Source organism: Mus pahari, chromosome 13 (assembly GCF_900095145.1).
Source record: "Mus pahari chromosome 13, PAHARI_EIJ_v1.1, whole genome shotgun sequence".
NCBI lineage: Eukaryota > Metazoa > Chordata > Mammalia > Rodentia > Muridae > Mus > Mus pahari.
Window position 1 is genome coordinate 68610365 of NC_034602.1, and position 8201 is coordinate 68618565.

Here is an 8201-nt window from a genome sequence, read left to right on the forward strand (position 1 = left end):
TCTGAACATGACTTCTACTATAAAAGAAAGATTTCAAATATTTTATAAATGCTTGCTATATTACCTGCATCAGCAACACAGCTGGAGAAAATTACTGTGGAAATAAGGTAAGACCTGCCTTACAAAGAATGATCTGAGAGCAATAGTCCAATAGTTCAGGTAATCTGTATTGTTTGTGCCAGGATGAATTTTAGCTGACAGCAAGAGTATCACTGAAAGCCAACAGAACTTTTATATCCATATTTACAAAATCTGAAGTACTTAGGTGTGATACACCCATTAGGAATGACTAAAAACTAAAGCATATGTTTTATGTCCTGAAATTGTTTACTTACTTGATACAATTAAAATTATTAAGAAAGAAACAGGTTTTACCTTTGTTATATCCTAGTGATTATGTAGTCAACAGAATTTAATAGCATGCACAATATCACTTCCAGACAAAGAGAAATATCCATATTTTCATATAAAGAAATACTTGTTAGCTATTAAGTGATTATTTTTTCCATGTTCATATAACCTATGGAGAATTTTAGTGCTGATTGGATTGTGAAAAAATAAGAAATTACTTAAAGTAAAAATTTCCTTGGACAGGAAATATAGTGTCTTTGCAAGAGATGTCCCCTTTACAGATACCTGCTTCCTTTTGTGGTTGTTTACAGCATCCAACTGCAGTTAATCTCTCTGTTTAGTGAACATGGCTACTTTTGCAATGCTATGAGTTTTGTTGGTAGCTGGATCATTAATGGGCTATGAATTATGCAATAAACTTCTCCTGTGCCAATAAAGGAGAAGCTAGCAGGGAGGACTGGTCTGAGAATAGACAAAATGCAACAATAAAGACATAAACACATTTTTTTCATTCAAAAGGCCAATTAAGAACTAGAAATAATTCATGATCTGATGGTTTTGTGTGGCAGATCTGCTGCCATGCAAAGGTTTGAACATGATAAAAAACAAGAAGATCACCTGGTTTGAAATTGAAAATTTTAGGAGTTCTGAGTTCAGTGTCTGTTTCTTTCTTCCAAATTAACATCTTAGGCTAGTCAGAAATACATACAAATCACAACATTATAGACCTAGAGCATTTTTCTTAAGGAAAAACAAAGCAAAATCCCCAAATCCCACAACCACCTGCGATAACAACAAAATACTTGCTACATTTATAATAATAATAATAATCACAAACATTTATGTAAATGAAGAAGAAGAAAAAGACAATGGGAGAGAACACTATACCTTAGCTCAAGAGAATTAAATTTCATTGTTCATTTCTGTCATGTCTTTGAAGCATGCTCTACAGAGGATCAGTATGCCACAAAGACAAATGAGAGAGATAGAGATCAGAATGATATGGCGAAGTCAAGGGCACAGACAGTGAGCAAAAGCCAAGCTACTGGGAGAACCTTGTGGGCAGATGGTTCCCTTCCTGGCCTTACAAGAAACCAATTTGGCCTGAACCTTGATTTTAGAGACATTTGGTATTGTCAAAGTCATTCATACTTTTGGATTTATGAAAACAAAAGGCTAGAAAAAAATCCAATCCTTATGTTTCAGTATCCTTTTCAAGTGTGCAAGGCTTTGAATGCATAAATATTGGAAAAAGTCTATTGTAACTAAATTCATTATAATTATTGATAATCATATATATTATATAAATTACATATAATTAAAATGTTAAGAGATTAAGTAAGATAAAGCACATGACACATTGGGCAAAGAGCCTAGTATAGAAACTTCATGGACTGTAGCTGCTGCAGTTCCCAGCATCCTCCTTGTGGAGTATCTCTGTGTAGATTGCCCATGCTCTTGTATCCTTTGGATTGTCTTTAAATAGTTTAACATGTAAATAGCTTTTTGTTTATATTGCTTATGAAGCAGTGATAAGAGAAGCTTGAACCTGTTCTGTTTAAGTACATTTCAATATATTTTAAAACCTCTCCGTCAAGTTCAAAGGGCAGCAATAATTAACTCAGAGGGTCACAATAAAAGAAGGCACACCAGTGGGGTGGGATAGTCAGGGAGAAGACAGGTTTCAGTGGGAGGAGTTGGGTGAGAAAGAACAATGATTGAGAAAGAGTGTGAAAAGTTCACTATATGTGCGCACAGATTGGGCAAAGAGTAGAAAATGAAAGAACATGTCTGATTTTGTCTAAGACATTTCCTAATGCCCTCAAAAGACATCCTCTGTGATGTAAACACAATTAATATTCATGTGTGAGTTAAGTCATGGGTGGTTTATAACACATCTAAAGTGTCCTTTGCTACTTTATTTTCTTTCTGTGGATCAACACTTTAACATTGTCTGTGAAGAGAACTGTGAAGACAAGAGGTAGAAAATACACGTCTGGTGAATGAGTTATTAGAGAGGAAGGAGGGGATTAACACAACAGCAAGATGCGTTTTGGAAGCTGCTCTGTAATCACAACTGGGAGCCCTCCCTCAGCAATGTGCTACAAAGGTAAAGAAAGCCAAAAAAGAAACTGTTTTCCACAGTGATGCTCTAATGAATTCAAATTGGCAGCCCAGAATACAGGGATTCACACCAGGCAGGGACAGGAACTAGACTGCCCAACAGTTTAGGTTTGAAACTGTCATGGGCAGAGTATAAGTGGAAACACTGAAACTTTTGGGGCTAGAGATGGATAGGATAAACCAACTTTGTTGGTGTTTTTAAATTAATTTATATTTTAGATTATAATATAATTATATTATTTTCCATCTTCTCTTTTCTTTCTCCAAACCTGTGCATAGACCCCTTATTTATTCTCTTTCAAATTCATGCCTTTTCCTGTTGTTATATATATATACATACATATATTTATCAATTTACTTATGTATAAATAACACATATATTTATTAATATTAATATGTGTGCATTTACACACATGTAAATTAATAAATATATATGATATTATCTACATACATATAAATTCCTAAATAAATCCTGCTCAATCATACACTGTCACTTGATATTTGGGTCATAAAATTATAAAAGTCAGAGTGACAGAGTTTGCTGTGAGATTGTGTTTCCTAGGAATGTTAGAAAATACATCCTAATTTATTAGGCAACATGACTGCCTAAATGTGAGCTAAACAACAACAACAACAACAACAAAAACAGTAGATATTCCAGTGTGGATGGTGAAAGACCATGATGCCTCAACTCACAGAAAGAACTCCAGGCAATTAAGGAATGCTGAGTCAGGAGAAATAGTCTCCCGAATGGAAGAACACACCAATTGGTCAACACAGAATGGTCACACACACACACACACACACACACACACACACACACACATTACACTGTGTGTAATGTGTGTAATTATATGTTTTTTTAAAATTAGATATTTACTTTATTTACATTTCAAATGTCGCATTTTCTGGTTTCCACCGCAGAAACCCCCCTACCCTCTCCCCCTGAACCCTGCTCACCAACCCACCCACACCTGCTTCCTGGCCCTGACGAAGGGCCTCTCCTCCCACTGATGTCCGACCAGGCCATCCTCTGCTACATATGTAGTTGGAGCCATGAGTCCCACCATGTGTACTCCTTGGTTGGTGATTTAGTCCCTGGGAGCTCTGGGTGTACTGGTTAGTTCATATTGTTGTTCCTCCTATGGGGCTGCAAACCCTTTCAGCTCCTTGGGTCTGTTCTCTAGCTCCTTCACTGGGGACCCTGTGCTCAGTCCAATGGATGCCTGTGAGCATCCACTTCTGTGTTTGCTAGGCACAGGTAGAGCCTCTCCAGAGACAGTTATAACAGTCTTCTGTTCGTAAGCACTTGTTGGCATTCACAAAAGTGTCTGGGTTTGGTGATTGTATATGAAATGGGTCCCCAGGTGGGTATGGATTAACTTTTTAACTTTATTTTTTAAGTTAATTGTTGGAAAATGTCAAATTTCCTGCATGTATATAATTCATTGTGACCACACTTTGTCCTCTGATTATTACCTTCTCTCCTGCATGCCCCTCTCTTCCAATAAAGCTCCTCCTATTTTCCTGTCTTTTGTTCTATTTCTTTCCAATCTAAATGACTTTTAAACATTTTTAAAGTAATTTTTTGAGGTTATAATTAGAGCATTTCTTTGTTCTAGATCTTTCTTCCAAATATCTTTTCCTACTCTCCTCCAAAGACATTTCCCCACTAAATATTATTGCATGTGTATATATACATACATATATGTATATATTCCTATATATAACCTGATTAGACTGTACAATGCTACTTGCATGTGTATTTTTAGGACTGACTGACACTGGACATCCAGTTGATGTGGTCTTCTCTGCTGAGGGCCACGTCCTCCCTCCAACACCTATTATGCTCCCTATCCCACTCTCTCTCAAATTTCAAATTCATAACCTCTTTTTCCTTAATGGCATTATTGTGTGTATATGAGTATGTTGGAGTGCATGCATGTGACTGATCTGTTTAGAGTTGCTGTTTTGTATATTTGTATATGATTTTATGGCTGAGTACTTGGCACTGTGTAGGCAACCAACCACCAATGATTTCATTTCTGTGGGACACTATTTTTCTTTCTCTGTTGGTTTGCAGCTGTTCATATCTGGGTGAGATTTTCCTTGTTCACATAGGGTTGGAAAGTAGTGTTGTAAATATTCATGTCTTGTTTAGGTTGCCAGATTTTGAGATTCCATGGGTAGATTTTTTTTTTTTTTTTTTTTTTTTTTTTTTAGTAATTCAAGAAGCCACAAACTTTCATCAAATTGCCTTGTCCTCTGGCTCTTACAACCTTTAGCTTTCCTACTGTAATGGTCCCTGAATTTTATTTTATTTTATTTTATTTTATTTTATTTTATTTTATTTTATTTGGGGTGGGGAGGAAAGGGTTTATTTGGCTTACACCTCCAGATTACAGTCTGTCATTAGGGCAAGTCAGGACAGGAACACAAGCAGGGCTGGTACCAGGAGTCATGAACTGATCCAGAGGCCATAGTAGGGTGATGCTTACAGGTGGGCTCTCTGTGGTTTTAAATGTGGAAGTTGTGTGGTAGAAGAAATCAGTTGTGCCTAACTAAACCATGTTGTTCTTTGAGTGCTAACTTGTTGTAGATTTCTCCAGTTGCCTCTGTCTGTGGAAGAAACGAAGCTATCTAGATGAAGGGTGAGAGTTGAAGCTTTCTGTGGGTATATGGATAAGCCTTTAGGATTTAGTTAGGATTACACCGTTTTAAGTCAGTTATCATATTTTTTATTTCTCTTTTCAATAGGGCTTAAATCCAATTAAAGAGTTGTTGGTTACTGGCAGGATATCAATGCCTTCATTGCACCTATAGGCATATTTTGTTATGCTGGTCGTTGTTGTAGTCTGTAACTGTCAATGAGGTAAATTTGGTGTCTCTCAGGACACTTTTCTTATTCTTTAGGATCATTACTTAAGTTTTTTTTTCTTTGAAGTATCAGCACAGTAATTATTTTCTACATTGAGCTGTATATTTTGTTATATATTTATGCAGAGGTCTGACTAGTCTGGCTTCAGTGAGAGAGGATGCACTTAATCCTTCAGAGACTTCAGGTCACAGGGAAAGGCAGGCATGATGGTAGTGTGTGTGTGTGTGTGTGTGTGTGTGTGTGTGTGTGTGTGGAGTACCCTCCAGGACGCAATGGGGGATGGGATGAGGAACTGTGAGAGGTGGGATCCAGAGAGGGGAGAGTCAAGGACTGGAATGTAAATAAATAAAATTATGTAAGAAGAGAAAAAAGAAGCCGGGCATGGTGGCGCACACCTTTAATCCCAGCACTCAGGAGGCAGAGGCAGGCGGATTTCTGAGTTCAAGGCCAGTCTAGTCTACAAAGTGAGCTCCAGGACAGCCAGTGCTATACAGAGCAACCCTGTCTTGAAAAAACAAAAACAAAAACAAAACAAAACAAAAAACCAAAAAAAAAAAAGAGAAAAAAGAACTTTACTCTCAAACCATTCCGTACATAATGATTTATGGATAAAATAAATATATTTTGAAATAGAGTTATTGACATGGTAACTTAAAGGCATTTGTGAGTTTATGTAACCTACTTGAATAATGTTGATTTTATCACTATCTAACTTAATATAAAGATCTGTGATTTGTAACTGAAAATACAAGCCTGGGACACGTGCCACTGGACCCATGAATTATTTTGTTCACTTTCCAAGACAAGCGGTATAGCAGAGAGCTTTCTGTTCCAACCAACAGACATCAGGCGCAGGGAGAGACACTGGGCTGTTACTGGGCTTTTGGAAAATTCCAAGCCCACCTCCAGCGATACACTTGGTCCATCAAGACCAGACCTCCTAGCCCTTTGAATTCTCAGAAATTCACCAGTTCAGAGCAATCTCCACTGGAAAACAGTTTCCAAAGCAGAATAAGAATGATGTCACCGGAAAGGCTAATTCCTTTTATGTTCTTTGTGGCTTTTAGAACTATCAAAAAGATATAAGTAAAAAGGTAGGGTTCTAAACAATTTTTAAAATTAATTGTAAAGTCTTGTACAACAATGAATTCTTCTAGTTTTAGTGGTAGCATTTTATCAACAATCTTGCTGTCATTTTATTTGGCCAGTGCCCTAGCCCTTTGTGTTTGTCAAGCTCTTTTGAATTTTCAATCCAGAGCAGAGTATAGACTGTGGTGCTCCAATAGTACCTTTTATGCGGTGGTCAGCAATATGGCCTTTGAGCTTTATTTTTGACTACATTGAGGGAGAATCAATAAACCATTTAAAAGGTAAAACTTTTTTTATGTCGTGACAGACAAGGAGTACAAATAGGAAATGCAAATAGCAAAATCTTTTTTAAAAAGTTGATCTTTTATGAGTGTGAAACAGAAAAAGGAGTACCAGAAATAATATACTGGCAAAACCTTGCCCCCTGAACCAAGCAGTAGTCCCCTGATCAGGTTATTAAAACTAAATTGTGAGCTAAAGAAATTTGGAATGCATTAATTGGGACTGGATTTTTTTTCATTTTATAACATTAAAGTATCTAAGTGCTTCATAACACTCTAGACATAAAGAAACGATCTTAGAGAATATTATTCCCTTTATCTATGAGAGATATCTAATCTAAGACATTCATAGTGTGTACCCAGAACCACACACATCATTGGATTTAACTGTATACTATGATTTCCATACAGATACCTTTCATAAAATTTCATTTGCAAATTAGGCACAGAACTAGATTGACAATACTCTTAATGGACTAATCATAACAACATATTGGCAGAGAATTATTTAAACCTATGAATTATTTATTTCTAGACTTTCTAATTTAATTCCTTTTATCATTTAGTAAAATAATTAGTCATGAAGGGGACTTTTTACAAATATTCCTCAGAATATTGTCTAATAGAATATCAAATTTTCATTAAAATATTTTCAAGGATGTTAAATGTAACTTTTGCTAAATTATAATATTTTGTTTTAGTTTCAGCTGTTATAATTAATTTTGAAAGAATAAAATGAACCATTGTCATTGCTGACATAATAGTAAAAAATCAAACAGGAAATGAATTAGGTAATGTTGTTAGAATTCAGAATTTTCAGATTAGGCAGATAATATAAATATGACATCCTGTTAAAGTAACACATTAATTTAATAGGGTATTCTTCAGTTACTATTTTGTATATTAATCCTCTTGTCTCCTTTAATTCTTATAAAAAAAGTAATTTCACTATATAGCTACAAATGTTTTGAAAATGAGGAGTAATAGAAGCAATATAGCTTACCCCTTTAGTATACCTAAGAATGATTACCCTAATTCCCAGTAACAAATCTGATGCGGGTTGTAATTCTTTCGTCATGGGGTGAGCCAAACTATGTGAACTCATGATATTGAGATTGATGAGTAAAGAGTGAGTTGTTTACACCTGAAGTACACTGTGTGGTTTTACTAGAGTTTTATTCAAACATTAGTCATCAGTCAACAACTGTTAGGTTTTTTTTTCCAGTCTCTATTCTCTTTCAAGCTCTTTTCATTTCACCAATGATAAGAAAAAAAGAAAAAGAAAGAAAGAAAGACAGGAAGGAAGAGAGAGAGAGAGAGAGAGAGAGAGAGAGAGAGAGAGAGCCTCTTTTACAAAATATAAGCCTAATTTACATGAGATGGATTTAAAACTATAGTTTTTAGAATAAAAAATTATGTTTCATTAGATTTCCTATATATTATATAAAATATATTACATGTATTTTTAGGTTTCATGT